The sequence below is a fragment of the Myodes glareolus genome, chromosome 6, assembly GCF_982192425.1.
Source record: "Myodes glareolus chromosome 6, mMyoGla1.1, whole genome shotgun sequence".
NCBI lineage: Eukaryota > Metazoa > Chordata > Mammalia > Rodentia > Cricetidae > Myodes > Myodes glareolus.
The window spans coordinates 99,752,059-99,767,591 of record NC_142031.1 but is presented as its reverse complement, the minus strand read 5'-3'; positions in this window follow the sequence as shown (position 1 = coordinate 99,767,591).

Sequence of the window (15,533 nt, the reverse complement as noted above, 5' to 3'; positions counted from 1 at the left end):
GTTTCCACATGTGTGCATGTAATGTTACAACGTTATCATCATAACATGACAGTTGTCAAGTTTCTGCTCATCTCATTTGGGCATTCGAAATTCAGTCTGTGAATCCATCACATCGGGAAACATCTCTGTTATGAGCATGGGCCTCCTCATTGCTCCCTAAAGCAAAGAGCAACCCTCCTACATCCCAGGAGCCTTGTGTGGCTGAAGCACACAAACCTGGAAACCACAGTAAAGAGAACACATGGTAGTAATGGGGGGGCCTTCAGGTCCCCCAGTCAATCCTCCTTCATGTACAAGTGAAGAACCCCGGGCTTTGCAGAGCTGGAGGTCACAATCGCAGACATCACCTGCTGCCTCTGAAGGGTCATGACAGTGTCCGTGCATAGTAAGAGTCCCCTCAATGGGAAACCCCTCCATAACAGGCTTTTTCTTTTGGGCCACCAACCAGCTCCCAAATCATAACAAGGAGACTTATTAGTTATGAATGCTTGGCCTTACCTTAGCTCTTATTTTAATTTGTTTATCTATCTATCCATCCCTGAAGTTTTTTACCTTCTCCCCCCTCCCCAGACAAGATTTCTCTGTGTAGACCAGGCTGGCCTCAAACTCACAGAGATCCACCTGCCTCTGCCTTCTGAGTGCTGGGATTACAAGCATGTGCCACTACTGCCTGACTTCACCTACCTTTCTTTCTTTCCTTCCTTCCTTCCTTCCTTCCTTCCTTCCTGTCTGTCTGTCTGTCTGTCTGTCTGTCTGTCTGTCTGTCTTTCCTGCTTCCTCCAGTGTCTGGCTGGTGGCTGCCTGACTTCTGGCCCCAAGCATATCCCTCTCTTTCTTTCTTGTTCTCTTCTTCTCTCTCATTCATTCTTTTCAAGCCTAGCCTTCTCCTATTTATTCTCTCTGCCCCCAGCCCCGCCTATTCCTCTCTCTCCTAGCTATTGGCCCTTCAGCTTTATTAGACCAATTAGGTGCCTTAGGCAGGCAAGCTGAAACAAATGCAACACATTTTTACATAATTAAACAAATGCACCACAAACAAATGTAACACATCTTTACATAGTTAAAATAATATTCCACAACACCCCTCCAACCCCGAGGACAGTCAAGAGACCATATAATGCACATAAAGATGCCTCAAAAACTTGGTATATTGAGAAAATTTGTGTATCGTTGCTAAGGTATTATCTTTGTCTGTATTCCCCTCCCCTGACTTTTTTTATATTTTTGGTACTTACCTCCCACACTTACATCTTGTCTCACTCCATCCAAGGAGTGAAGTGACTTCCCAGTGTGTTCAGTCTTGGCCACCAGATGGCAGGGGCAGGGTTACTCTCGCTGTCCACATCCCAGCTGGGTTGGCCTCTCTCACCAGGCTGTAGGTGTTTGGAGGTAGAACTTCCTACATCGTATTCATTGGGGACCTACCTATGGTGAGAGCCACTTTCCCTTACAGCTAGTCCCTAAAATACATACTCCCTTTAAAAGGTCACTTAAAGAAAAATGTTTGTGTGGTCTGTCCTGTGTGAGTGTATGCCGCGTGTGCAGGTGCTTGCAGAGTCCAGAAGAGGGCGTTGCATCCCCGGGAGCTGGAATTACAGACAGGTGTGAGCTGCATAGTGTGGTTTGCTGGGAACTGAACTCTGATCCTCTAAAGAGCAGTCAGTGAGGCAGCAGTGGAGGCTCACGCTTTTTATCCCAGCACTTGGGAGGCAGAGGCAGGCCCATGTTTGTGAGTTCGAGGCCAGCCTGGTCTACAGAGTGAGTTCCAGGACAGCCAGCACTACTCAGGGAAACCCTGCCTTGAAAAATCAGCAACAGAAACAAACAGTAAGAGTCCTTACCTGCTAAGCCATACTCTCCAGGCTTATGTCTGTTGTAGCAGGCCGCTTGTTTGTTCCTGGCTGCTCAGCCCCGAAATAACTGCACGGAAATTGTGTTAATTAAATTACTGCTTGGCCTATTAGCACTAGCTTCTTATTGGCTAGCTCCTACATCTAAAATTTAACCCATTTCTATTAATCTGTGTATTGCGACGTGTCTGTGGTTTACCAGCAAGGTTCTGTCTGGTGTCTGTCTCTGGCGGCTATATGGCATCTCATTGACTCTGCCTTCTTTCTCCCAGCATTCAGTTTAGCCCCTCCAACTCTATTCTATCCTATCACAGGCCAAGGAAGATTCTTTATTCATTAACCAATAAAAGCAACACATATACAGAAGGACCTTCCGCACCATATGTCTAAATTTTGTTTTGTTTTCTTCAACACAGTGTCTTTGTGTGATGTCAGGGCAGTAGCAGCTAATAGCAGAAATGACAAGCCAGTGAAGTGGGCAGGTGCCACCAAAGCTTTGGAAAGGACAAAGCAGAGTAGAGTGGTATTAGCACAAGCTAGGGCTCCTCTTCTTGGGACCAAACCTCTGAGAACAGAGACTTCTTGCTATGCACAGTCCCTAGCACATTCCGTTAATGTTTGCTGAGTGCTTGCTGTAAGCATTTTCCCTAGAATTTCTCCCAAACAAATAGGGATTGAAGAGCCTCCATGCCCTTGAAGTCTAAGCCCTTGCCTGTTACTACATTGCTCGCACTGGAGGACTTTGCTCTCTTTGGAAATGCAACACGTTTCCAAATTTACTTTGAAGCCCTTAGCCATAACCTGAAATCTGTTGTTTTACCATTGAAATGCTGCTGCCACCACCTCATAGGATGTGACGGGGCCAGCAGCTGTAGATGGCTTCCTGAAAGAATGGGAGCCAAAGGGAAGCCTGCCAACTCTATGGCGATCAAAAGCAGGAATCAAAGCCTGGAAGAAGAGGGGTGGGGTGGGGGGACGTTGAAGCTGAGTTCCCATACAGGATTTGGTCCAACCAGATGCTGAGCTTCTGGGAAATGACACCAAGTCCCTTGACCTGTGGGAAGCAGGTCACGGCATAGGACTGGTATGGTCTTCTTCCGTGACTAGCCAGTCTTTGCTTCTGAGAGTCCTCATTTGATGTGGCATTGAGAAAACTTTTCAAGATTTCTCTGGTCTCTAACCAGACCTTGGCCTGCTTTGGGTTTAGGGATTTGGCACACCACAGTTCATGGTGGGACTGAGACCGCTACTCCATAGGAGGACCGGAATCTTTCTCAGTGGTACTTGGCATATGAGGAGAATTAACCAACTTGATGTGTGAGGGAAAAGTGTCTCCTTCTAAGGGCAGCATCTTCACCCCTCAAGTCTAGTTTAGATTGTTCATCTAAAGGTTTCACTGGCCACTTCCCTAACCCATGCCTCCTGCACCCATGTCCGGTCACAGATTTTCCTTGCGCTCTGCCCCTCAGCCCAGATGTATCCTTAAGCAGAGTGCCTTGCCCTGAAACCTGAAAGCTCTTCAGCACCAAATTCCTTTAGGTTTTAAAATCCCTCATGATAGGCTCCCTGAATTTGATCATCACAACTCCAGACATGCCTTTGTCCCTCCCTTTACCCCACCCGATCAGGTGCTGATTCTCTAGATCCCTGTGAGTTCTACATCGTGAGACCCTCTCTCAGTAGCAAACGTGCCCCCTGAAGTCCTGTTCTTTCGAAGTAGACTGCTTTCTTAGAGCTCTTTTAGGCAAACGTGGTGCCGTTTTATAGCAGGGATTTGAACACAGACTTGGGCACCCACGGTTAACATGGAATGACTGCCTAGAGATGTATTTGCTAATAGGTAATTGCTGGTTGATAGTGCTGTATCCAAACTGGGATTGATAAAATTGTTTTTGTTTATTTTCACTTAAAAAATACTTTACCTTTAAAGCAGTCTTCAGTTCATAGGAAAGTTAAACAGCCAACAGCAATTCAGAGTTTCCTATGTCCTGCGCTCACACACACGCATGGCCTCCCTGTCGTCAGCAAGCCCGACCAGGGTAGCTTCATCCCATCTCATGAAGGAGTACTGAGTTCAAGAGGCTGACTTTAATTTGGGGTGCAAGTCTTTAACTGGCCCTGGAAAATGCTGATTTCGAGTGTTGATTTTGGTTTTCTCAGACATGTTGGCTTTGTCTCTCAAACCTCTGTAGAAGCCCCTGCAGCAATGTTAGGGAGTGGCCACATGAGGGCAGTAGAGACCCACTCCTGTTTAGCTAACTTGCCAGCCAAGAGGACTCAGAACTGGATTCTGAAGGGCAGTAAGTGGCTTCAGCTCAGTAGTGCCTTTCCAAGTCCAACACCTGGACACAGCACGCTAGCCAGGGACATTGCCAAAGGCTACTTTCCCAAATCTCTTTCCGGCCTATGGCTTCTCCTTGAGGGACGTTCTCCAGTTACAATGAGGACACTCTAGAAGAATTTGGGTCACTCCATAGTGCCGTTATAACTTCATGGTTTACAGAGGATTTTCACACCTCCCTTCCCCCAGGTCTGTCATCTGTCATTCTTGAATGGCAGAAAGGGGATGATTGCCATTGCTGTTGAAGGAAGCAGACTGGAAATAAGTGGCTCATTCAAAGGCACCCTGAGTTTGCCTCGCTAAACCAGAAACCCTGTTTTGGCTAAGCTGGCTAGCCATTGAACACTCTACTTCTGTCTGTCTCCCCCCCCACCCCCCCCGCCCCGACACACTCACCATGCTGGCATTACAGGCACATGCAGCTGGGCCAGTGGGGATTCAAACCTAGGTCCTCCTGCTTGTAGGGCAGACCCTCTAAAATGCAGAGGCAGGTGGATCTCTGAGTTCGAGGTCAGCCTGGTCTACAGAGCAAGTTCCAGGATAGCCAGAGCTATACAGAGAAACCCTGTGTGGGGGTGGGAGGAAGCGCACTCAGGCGGAGACATGCCAGTCAGGCGCATGCAAAGCTCTAGGGGACATAGTGGTCCGCACGTGTGATCTCAGCACCCAGGATGCAGAGAGGGGAGGATGCTTGATTAATACCGAGTTTGTGAGTTTAAGAAACTGGAGTAAGGTGGGAAGATGTGGTAAAACTATTAACAAAATAATTGCCAGTCTGAGTCTGCCTAAGCAAGGTAACACTGAACTGTTGGCCTAACATTCCTCCTCTGTGGCATAGGTAAGGAACTCCTGCCCGCCTTGAGTCTAGTTAGAAGGGAGTGAAAGCAGATTGAGGCTTTGGATATACTATGCTAGTGTTGGTCTATCCAGGACCTTCCTTCTCTTCGCCTCTCCTTGCTACCCTATTGCTGAGTTCGGCTCAGCTGGCTGCCCACGCAGGGATTTGCCACCCTGAAGTGGGAAGAAGGGACGGGCTGAGAATCCCTGGACTCATTCTGGGAACAAGTCCTAGCACATGTCACTGTTTGCTTTGTCATCCTGATTCAGTGACCTCATAGGAGGAAGGGAGGGGTGGCGGGAGCTGTCCTCCAGATACCGAAGGAGGCTGCTGACCTACTGTTTGCTTTGGCACCCAGAGCAGGTGCAGGGTCGGTGTTTGAAGTCTGGGCTAATCTTGGAAGAGAAGAACGGCACCTCCCACAGCTGGCCAGGCTAGCTTCTAGGGGAGCTGCTTGAGCTGCATCAGAGGGTGCCGGTGTGTGCACTGGAATCTGGAACTCACTGTCCTGTTCCCCATGTCCTAATCAGCCACTGAATGGATGCTAAGAGGCCATGGCCCCAGTTAGGCATCCAAGGCCTGGGGCTGGGACAGCTCCTAAATTGACTCTTATAGGGCTACTGGCTGGGGTTGGCAAAGGCTCCGGTGATCCGAGGAGCCAGAGAGTGTCACCAGCTTCGAGCATCTATTCATAGGACCTCGATGTTGCCTACTGTGCACCTGGCCTTTTAGGGAAATGAGTCAGGAACACGAAGGCCAGCTGGGACCTATCAGTCTTCTTTCACAATAGAAGTCTCTTACCCACCCTCTTTGGGGGCACAAGACTTTTTTTTTTTTTAAAGACAGTCTTGCTCCGTAGCCCAGGCTAGCCTTGAACTCTCAGTGTTCCTGCCTCAGTCTTGAGTGCTGAGATTACAGTTACACTTGCCTAAATTAAGGTTTGAATAAAGCATTTTGTTGACCCTCAAATTGAAGGTATTAATTATTAACGTCTAGGCTTTTGGTGGTCAAATATTTTCATAGCTACACAAATAAGTGTTTCATATCACTAACTTTACTATGCTGAGTTAATAACCAGTCCAAAAAAAAAGCAAAGAAACTCAGCCTTTAAGCTGTTCTGTTAATCCTGGTTGGGCTTTGAAAAAAAAAGGATTTTAAATAGCTTTTTAAATAGCTGGATAGCTACAAGGGAGACAACAGGATTTAGAGATGATGAGGTGGGCAGCTGAACTTTGAAGGATGAAGCCAGAATTCACAAGCAAAGAGGGAAAGGGAGCTGTCTATCAGAGGGGGTGGATTGGTCCAGGTTTCCTTCTGACATCTCCATCCCGAGCCTCATCAATTAGATGGGGCTCAGATGCAGTCGTTCAGAGCCAGCCTTTGGAATGGAACTAATGAGGGTGGAGATGAGAACCGGAAATCTTACGGTTGAATGTTCCGATCTTTCCACATCACAGTCTGGAGAAATAGAGGCAGGAAATCCCATTGCGGTCCCCTTGGTTCCCATGGGCAAGGGGGGAAAGAATACGTCGAAGGATATGCCAAAACTCTGCCCAAAGCTGGCCAGAAACCTGCCTCCCACCCTGGCAGCCCCACCCTTCAGCTCCAAGAGCAAATCATTTATTTTGTATGATTTTTAAAAATTGGCTCATCTCGTAAATGTTCCAGAGTTGGAACAGGCTGTGCCATGGCTGAAATAAACCTGCTGAACAAATAAACAAGGCAGGCGGTGGAGCTGGGGAAAGCACAAAACAAGAGCCCCTTTGGGCCCGAGGGGTCCTGCAAGGCTGCCCTGAGTCTGGGCCCCTGCTAACAGGAGAGATGGAGGTTGCCGGGCCCTCTTCCTGTTCTGGCTGGGCTCTGAGGGGAAAAATGCAACACTTTCTTTCTGTAGCCCTGTGAGGCTGACGGGCTGGGGAGGAAGGCTCTTCAGACAGACACTGGAACCGGAGCCCAGCCATGCACTGTTCACTCGTCAGACAGTCTGCTAATGTCTAATTCATACTGGATGCTGCTCTGTACTTTCCCCGCAGGCCCCAAAGGCCAAGAGAAGTTTCCAGTTCCTTGTGTACACTACCGCTCTCCCGCCTCGGAGATTTTGTTCAGACTGTTCCACCACCTAAGTGGCCGAGCTCTCCCTCTTGCCTGTTCTTTAGTCCCAACTAAATTTGTTACTCCCGTAGACTCGACCACTCTGTCCCGCGGTTAGTCATTCATTTCCACCTTCCGCACTCATACCAGCATGTACTTGAAGGGTTCAGGAATAATTCTCTGGCGGGTTTTGACACAGGCAACTTCATCTGGTCCCTTCACCGGCCTGAGAGAGGCATTCTGTTAGCGTGTAGAACTGAGCGAAGAACAGAAGCCCTGGGAGCTTGAGCTCCAGCCTGTCTCACGTTAGGGCTCCACTCCATTATCTGCAGGCAGATGAGACTGTAAAGGGCACCCCAGATTGTTTGGGGTTTGTCTTTTGGAACAAGGTCTCATGTTTCGTGTAACCCAGTCTGGTCTTGAGCTAGAGAGGGTAACCTTCAATTTCTGACCAAGTGCTGGGATTACAGGTGCGCTCCACAGTGACTGGATAATGTTTGTTTGTTTTTTCCTGCTGGCACATACTCCACCACTGAGTTACATACCCAGCCTTAGGCTTTGCTTTATTTATTTTTGTGTGTGTGTGTTTGTTAATTTTTTCAAGACAAAATTTCTCTGTGTAGCCCTGGCTGTACTGGAATTCAGAGATCCACCTGCTTCTGCCTTCCGAGTGCTGGGATTAAAGGAAGGCACCATCACACTTGTCTTATTTCTCTATCTTAAAATAATTTTAATTTGCCAGGCATGGTGGCGCATGCCTTTAAAATAAAAATCCTTTTCTGGATCTAGGATCCAATGCCACATATCCAGATCATACATTCCATTTGGTCTCATATCTCTTTAGTTCTTAGCTTATGACACTTCCTCAGCCATCCTGGTCTCTAGACACCGATAGACCTCATGAGCCCAGGCCAGCTGTGGGCAAACTGCTCCTCAGTTTGGGTTGGGCTGACAAGGGCTTGTGATAGGGGCAGGCGTTCCACAGGACTGATGGTGATAGCTCCATCCCCTGGTTAAGGGACTGTCAGCCTCTCTGCCATACAGGCTCCATCTTGTCCCCTTGCTGGGACTGGAGAGGGGCTGGGGACAGGGTCAGCAGCTAAGAGCACTTCCTGTCTTGCAGGAGGACCAGCATTCAGTTCCCAGAACCCACAGCAGGCCTGTAACTCCAGCTCCAGGGGACGTGACATGTTCTTCTGACCTCCTCTGGCACCTGCACACATGATTACACACATATGTGTGCGCGCGCGCGCGCGCAGTTCCCAGAACCCACAGCAGGCCTGTAACTCCAGCTCCAGGGGACGTGACATGTTCTTCTGACCTCCTCTGGCACCTGCACACATGATTACACACATATATGTGCGTGCGCACACGCATGCGCACACACACACACACACACGAATTCAAATACATTTTAAAAAGACTAAATTAAAGATCTCCTTTAATTTTGTGGATATCCCATCTAAACCAAACTTTGCAAGCATGGATGATTCTTTAAGGACTTTGTTTTTGCATTTTTATCTATTTAATTATTTTGTGAGGAGGTTGGAACACTTGGGCCACAGGGCACACATAGAAGGTAGAGGACATTTATGAGCGTCAGTTCTTTCTTTCCATCATGTGGGTCTCAGGGAATAGACTCGAGTGGTTTATTCTTGGCAACAAATACGTTTACCTCCTGAGCCATCTTGCTGGTTCCACGGATGGCTCTTAATAGAATCAACTATTATTAGTATGACAGTCAAAAGTGAGGCTATGGTTCTGATTTTAAGGCTGGTATCTATTTCATGGTGATAGGTAAAGGTGTAAAGGAGAAGGGAGTAGAAAATTAAGTCCTACAAAAGCTGATTTCCCAAATATCTATTGAGGTTGGAAATGACTGTTGTTGGCTTTCTAATCTTACCAAGAAAAAGCAAGACAATTCCATGGGCCTCACATGATAGAAGTATTAGCAGGGAATAGTGACGGAGCCATTTTCCCAGCCCCACTGACACTGGACACTTAGCATCATGATTTCCCTTAGTGCTGGTGACAATTCACTGGGACCATAGGACTGCCTTCAATTTATAGACCAGATTTTAGCATCCATGAAGGCAGCAGCATTTGCCTGAAGCCGTATCACTAGGAAATGGAGGCATCTAGATTCAGACCGAAGAGGCTGGCAAGCCCCCCAGCCCTAAGATCGCTGCTTTGTGGGCAGCAAAGGTGTCCTTGGCTTACAGATGCCCTCTGCACTCTGAGTAGCCGCTGACTGAAACCCCAGTCCTGTCTGCTGCAGCCCCCTGCAGCCCAGGTGGCAGAGCCATCTCCCAGATCTTGACTCATCGGTTCCTCTGGCTGGGTAATGGCTGCATCCCCTGTGCTGAGAAAGGCAGGAAACGACGTTGGTATTTTAGAGTCTTTCAACAATGACCTTGATTGAGGGGATTTTCCAGTGGGCCCTGGAGAATTCCAGTTAACCAAACGCTTATTGTATTCTTGTTCCTCGAAGAGTGGTAACCCTGTTCCCTGTGTGTGTGTGTGGTGATTCTCATTAACCAGCCAGTTCAACTGAACAGGATTTCCCTATTAGGATAAGCAAAGAACCAAAGAGCTACCGAACTGAAAGGGGCTTCCGTGATTTTGGATCATGTAACACAACCCTGCTTCTCACAGGTGAGGGGGTGAAGTTTATTCAAGGCAGCATGGCTCCCATTCCTGGCCTACCCATAAGCCCCCTTATAAAGTGTTTTCTGTGCATGGAGAATGACTACAGAGTAGGAACTCAGGGTGACCAGCAAGCTAAGCTTAGCCTGCAGCCATGTCTTGTTTGGCTTGTATACGACTTATACAAACCTAAATTTGATATTTCTTTTTTTTTTTAAGATTTATTTATTTATTATGTATACAACATTCTGCCTCCATGGATGCCTGCAGGCCAGAAGAGGGCACCAGATCTCATTACAGATGGTAGTGAGCCACCATGTAGTTGCTGGAAATTGAACTCAGGACCTCTGGAAGAGCAGCCACTGCTCTTAACCACTGAGCCATCTCTCCAGACCTCTTGATATTTCTTAAAAAACAAACAAAAAAACACCAACTGGGGGATCTGCTCACACTGGGTTTGAAATGAAGAGGAGCCGAGTAGCAGGTGCCCTTTTGCTTTGTTTTGTTGTTTTTCGAGACAGGGTTTCTCTGTAGCTTTGGAGCCTGTCCTGGAACCAGCTCTTGTAGACCAGGCTGGCCTCGAACTCACAGAGATCCGCCTGCCTCTGTCTCCTGAGTGCTGGGATTAAAGGCACGTGCCACCACCATCCGGCTAGCAGGTACCCTTTAGACTAGGCACCAGGGGTCTAAGTGCTTCTGCACCCTCCTTCCCCCAACCTGGCCTGCCTCACCCACTTCCGCATTTCACGGCCTGCCTGGTCCCAGTAGGCTTTGAAATTGGGAGTGTCTTCTTGTCTTCTTTTTGATGAGGCGCATTTCTTGGTTAATATTTTTTTTTCATGTTTGGAGGGGAGACTAAAGTAGGCCAGATCGGAAAACAAGGAGATAGTAAGTCAAGAACCAGGAAGTTGTGCCCATCAGAATGTGGAAGGCTAGGGTCAAAAAGAACACAGAGTCAGAGAGCTGCCGAAGGCGATAAGGACAAAACCCAGTGCCTGTGTGGAGGTGGAAGGGAAGGAGGCTGCCTGTGAAATCGTGGTGGAGGTGAGAACGGACACACCTCAAAGACTGAGTCTCTTTATTAGCCACTTTGTTTTCCTGGAGACAGGCTCCTGATCCGCATTCAGTGCCCCAGAAATAGCTCCTTACATCCCTTCCTTAATTTGGGCTCAGTTTACCTGTTTCAGGCTAATACAGAATACTTTAGATTGAGTCATTTATTAAACAATAGAATCATCCCAGAGCTGGCCTCCTGGTAGTATAATTAGAAGTTGGCTAGCCTGGCGGTGTTGGTGTCTTTAATCCCAGCACTTGGGAGCAGAGGCAGGCAGATCTCTGTGAGTTCGTAGGCCAGCCTGGTCTACAGAGAGAGTTCCAGGACAGCCAGGGCTACATAATGAGACCCTGTCTCAAAAAAACAAAACAGAAATAAGGAAATTCGGATCAAATATACAAGTTTGTGTCTTTGGTTTGCCAGGGAACATCAATATTCAGACCACAGTAGTTAACTTTACTTTAAAAACAAGGATTAGGGATGGCTCACTAGGGAAGGGTACTGGCCCCAAGCCTGGCTACCAGAGTCCCATCCCGGAGACTCACATGATGGAAGGAGAGAACCAGTTCCTGCAAGTTTTTCTCTGACCTCCACATTCATGTCCCCCACCCCATATACTAATACACAAAAAAATACAGTAACACGTGATAAAAATTAAGAAACAATTCATTTAATGATTGTTATCCACCATGGGATGTTGCCTTCTAAAAAGAAACAGACAAGGTACATGTGATTCCGAAGTCAAAAAGGCTCCTCCAGGGACCAAGAACATTTCAAAGATGCCTCCACACACACGTTTTGTCACTGGAGGAGAAGGGACACCAGAAAGGAAATCTGCTGAGTTGCATTTTGACCACAGGTCTGCTAGAACCCAGTGCAGTGAGTGTCCTTCCCACTGCCAGACACAAGCAGGACCTTGGCAATAAACTAGAAGGGAGATCCAGGAGGCTGCTGTTGCCCGGAGGACGCAGTTTCCAATCCACTTCCGTTTGAAATGCGTGCACGTAGGGAGCTGTTTAAAAAGCACATACTACTTAAATATAATGAGGCTCATTAGAGGTGAGAGGAGGAGTGGGATCAGGGAGTTGGCTCTCCAACTCCAGAGATGTACAATCCTAAAACCCCAAGGGGGTCTCTCTACCTGTGAGCTTGTGTGGACATTTTCTGGGACGGTGCATAGCCCTTATGACTGTCTCTACAGGGCCGTTGTCCAAACATGAAGACCACTGACATCAAAGCATCTACAGCCCCTTTGCCCCCTATTCCCAGGCACAATGGCACGATTTATACAAGGTCCCTGTTATTCCCCACCATCACCTCCAAATCCTTGCCTAGAAATCTGTTCTAGCTGGACTCTTTTTGCCCTGCCAGGGGGAGGGGAAATCCCTTGTCCCGAAAGCCTATTTTTAGGCCGGCCCTGCCAAGACTTCCTACAGTGACTGGGTTGCTGGGCCCAAGGGGTGCCTGCACCCCGGGAGGGAGGACAAGCAGCGTGCGGGAGGGGCTAGCGGGCACGAGCGGATGTCAGGGCTTACCTCAGAGCCCGAATTAGAAGCCTGAAAAAAAAATCACAGCAGGAAATAATGTGGTGCCCAAAATAGAAACATCAACTGGGAGAGAGAACGGGAGTAGGTGGCATTTGAGGCTCCTGCAGCGTCCTCCCTAGAGGGCCCCCTGACATCCAGCAAGCGGGTTGGATGAGAGGAGGCCAGCCCAGGCGGCTTCAAAGGCACAGGCTGGATGTTCCGGGGAAGGGAGAAGAAAATTGGAGGGCCAGGAGTTCCGAGTTCCACTTGCCTCTCTCCACTCCTTCACGACTCCGCCCGCCCCCTCCCCCCAGCTTTCTTCCCCTCTTCATGTCTCCCCATCTTCCTCCTCTTCGTGATCGTCCCTCAACCTCCTCCCCCACACAATTCCTTCTGCCTCCATCACACTCTCTAGGGCTCGCTCTTCCCCAATACTCATCCTCCACTGTCGTTCCACTTCCTCCTTTCCCTTCCCACACCAAGCCCTTCGCCTCCCCCTCCTCAACCTCCCACCCCGGACCAGTACCTGGTCCTCTTGGGTGCCTTCCTAGGTAACTAGTTGAAGCTCAGTCTAGCAGCTGCTAACTCACTGTCAACCTCCCTGCCCGACTGTATTGGTCTCTCTCCTTCACCGGGTCACTCGTCCCCATCTCTTTGGAGAATGGTAGGGCCTGGAGTCTAAGCAAGAGGGCAGGGTCGGGATCCCTTGCTCTGGACTCCTGCCTCTGGAGTTCTTGAGAGGAAGCAGAAACTTTGCAGGCAATCCTGAACTGGCTGTCCCTTCACAGCTGAAGTCCGGGCAGACCGTGCGGTTTGCCAAACCGGGTTCCTCTGTTTCTCATGCTGGTACGTGCCAGTGGCATGGTATAAAGATGGCGAGAAGCAGAACTTTAAAACATGAATGTTGCTCCCCTTCACCCTCAACATGGGCGAAAGTGGAAACTAGAGGGATCCCCTTTACACTGGAAGCTCTCTCTCTCTCTCTCTCTCTCTCTCTCTCTCTCTCTCTCTCTCTCTCTCTCTCACACACACACACACACACACACACACACACACACACACACACGCAGACAGATGAATGAGTGTTTATAGAGTAGAAGGGCTGGGATTCAGGCCCAGGGAGGATGGTTTTTCCTTCTCTGATTGAACTTGAACAAGCCTCTCAGCTTAGTGCTCTTGAACTTAGCCAAGCTTCTTGACTTAGTTTTCTGTTATCCAGTTTTCTTTGTAAAAAACTAATTTTATCTGGTTTCATTTATTTTTTTAAATCTAATCAAGAGCCATTTTATTACATATGTTGGGAAATTTCCCTGTGGACACAGTGTGGTGACACACGCCTTTAATCCCAGCACTTGGGAGGCAGAGGTGGATGGATTTCTTGAGCTGGAGGTCAGCCTGGTCTACAGGATGGGTACCGGGACAGCCAAGGCTATGCAAAGAGACCCAATCTCAAAAAACAAACATACAAAACTTTCTAGCTACGCATCATGCTACATGCTTGTAATTCCAGTACCTTGGAAGCAGAAGCAGGAGGACAGCCACAAATTCAATGTCAAATGTCTCATGTCACTGGGTTATAGAGCAAGAGCTTTTCTACAAAAAAAAAAAAGGCTGAAACCAATCAAACATACAAGATGACAACCATCGAAACAAACAAATGACAAGCGACAGACAGTGAGGACAACAATCCCATACTCTTGGTTTTGCTTGTTTGAGTGCTGAGTCCCTCCCTGCCAGCAGCTGTTCTGTGAAAACAAGCAAGCAGTTGGGGTTTGCCAGTTTCAGATGCCCTGTGTCCTCAGGATTATCCACCAGGGACCGGCACCCATTTATGCTGGAATGCACTGCCCACGCTGAGTGCAGCACTGGTTCCCCAATGTCCAGGTGTTATTCTGGGGCTAATGCCTTACGACCTGCCAAAGGAGCTCTATATGTCACTGAAGGAGCTTATATGTGGCCAAAAGAGCTCTATGTGGGGCTGAAGGAGCTCTATATGTGGCCGAAGGAGTTCTATATGTGACTGAAGGAGCTCTATATGTGACTGAAGGAGCTCTATATGTGGCCAAAGGAGCTCTGTATGTGGCTGAAGGAGTTCTATATGTGGCCAAAGGAGTTCTATATGTGGCTGAAGGAGCTCTATATGTGGGGCTGAAGGAGATCTATATGTGACTGAAGGAGCTCTATATGTGACTGAAGAAGCTCTATATGTGGGGCTGAAGGAGGTCTATAATGTGACTGATAGGGCACACATCAGCTTCGTTCCCTGCAGGCTCTGTGCTGCCGGGGTGAGAGTGAGAAGCAGTGACAGAGGGTCTAAGTAGGGAGGTAGGGGCCTCTATGCTCCAACAGAAATGTCGGCATCAAAAAATAGTTTCAAGTCTACTGAAAGCGCATGTGTGTCCTAAATACAAAGTGTTGGGCTCCATATTTTGTAGAAATTACCTTACGTAAGCAATAACCTGAGACATTAGTGTTATCACAGTTAACAGGAAACTCAGCATCACTGAAGAGCTAGGATTCTGAAGCACTTTCCCAGCTCACTGCTTGCAAATGGAGCTGGGCTGCTGCTGTTTGTAACTTCTTTCCTCCATATTAAATATATCTTGTCATTAAAAAACCATACTAAAGTAATAACTATTAACTATGAATAGCGAAGATGATTTAAAATTGAGGGGAAAAAGGAAGTCCTCCCCTCCTCTGCACTGACTCTGAACGCACGCTTTGTTTAAAGCTCCTAGTGTTCCCAACATATTCCCGGTTATATCCTGACAGATATCAGGACACACTGACAGTTGTCACCATCATTCTGTGGAGGTGATGATGGGTCGGAGGTATAAACATAAACGTTTTGGTCACATATTGAAATTGAAGCTATTTCCTTTAGGTCTTTCTGGGCAATGAAAAGAAAAAAAATCAGTTGAAAATGAGCTTCTGTTGTACAAGTGAGAGGATTAATACAATCTTAAAGCAAGTTGTTAACATATATGGCCTGACTTTAAGATGTTACCAGATCCATTTATCAGTCTATCCAAAGAAGGGAACAAGTGGAAAAGCAACATGTAACATTTTAATATCTGAGACTGGGGCATGACTTAAATGATCAAGTAAGTCATGCAAAAAACTAAGACCCTCTTTTTGCTGGAATAATATACAGTTGTTCAAAATAACAAAGACACTAATAACATGA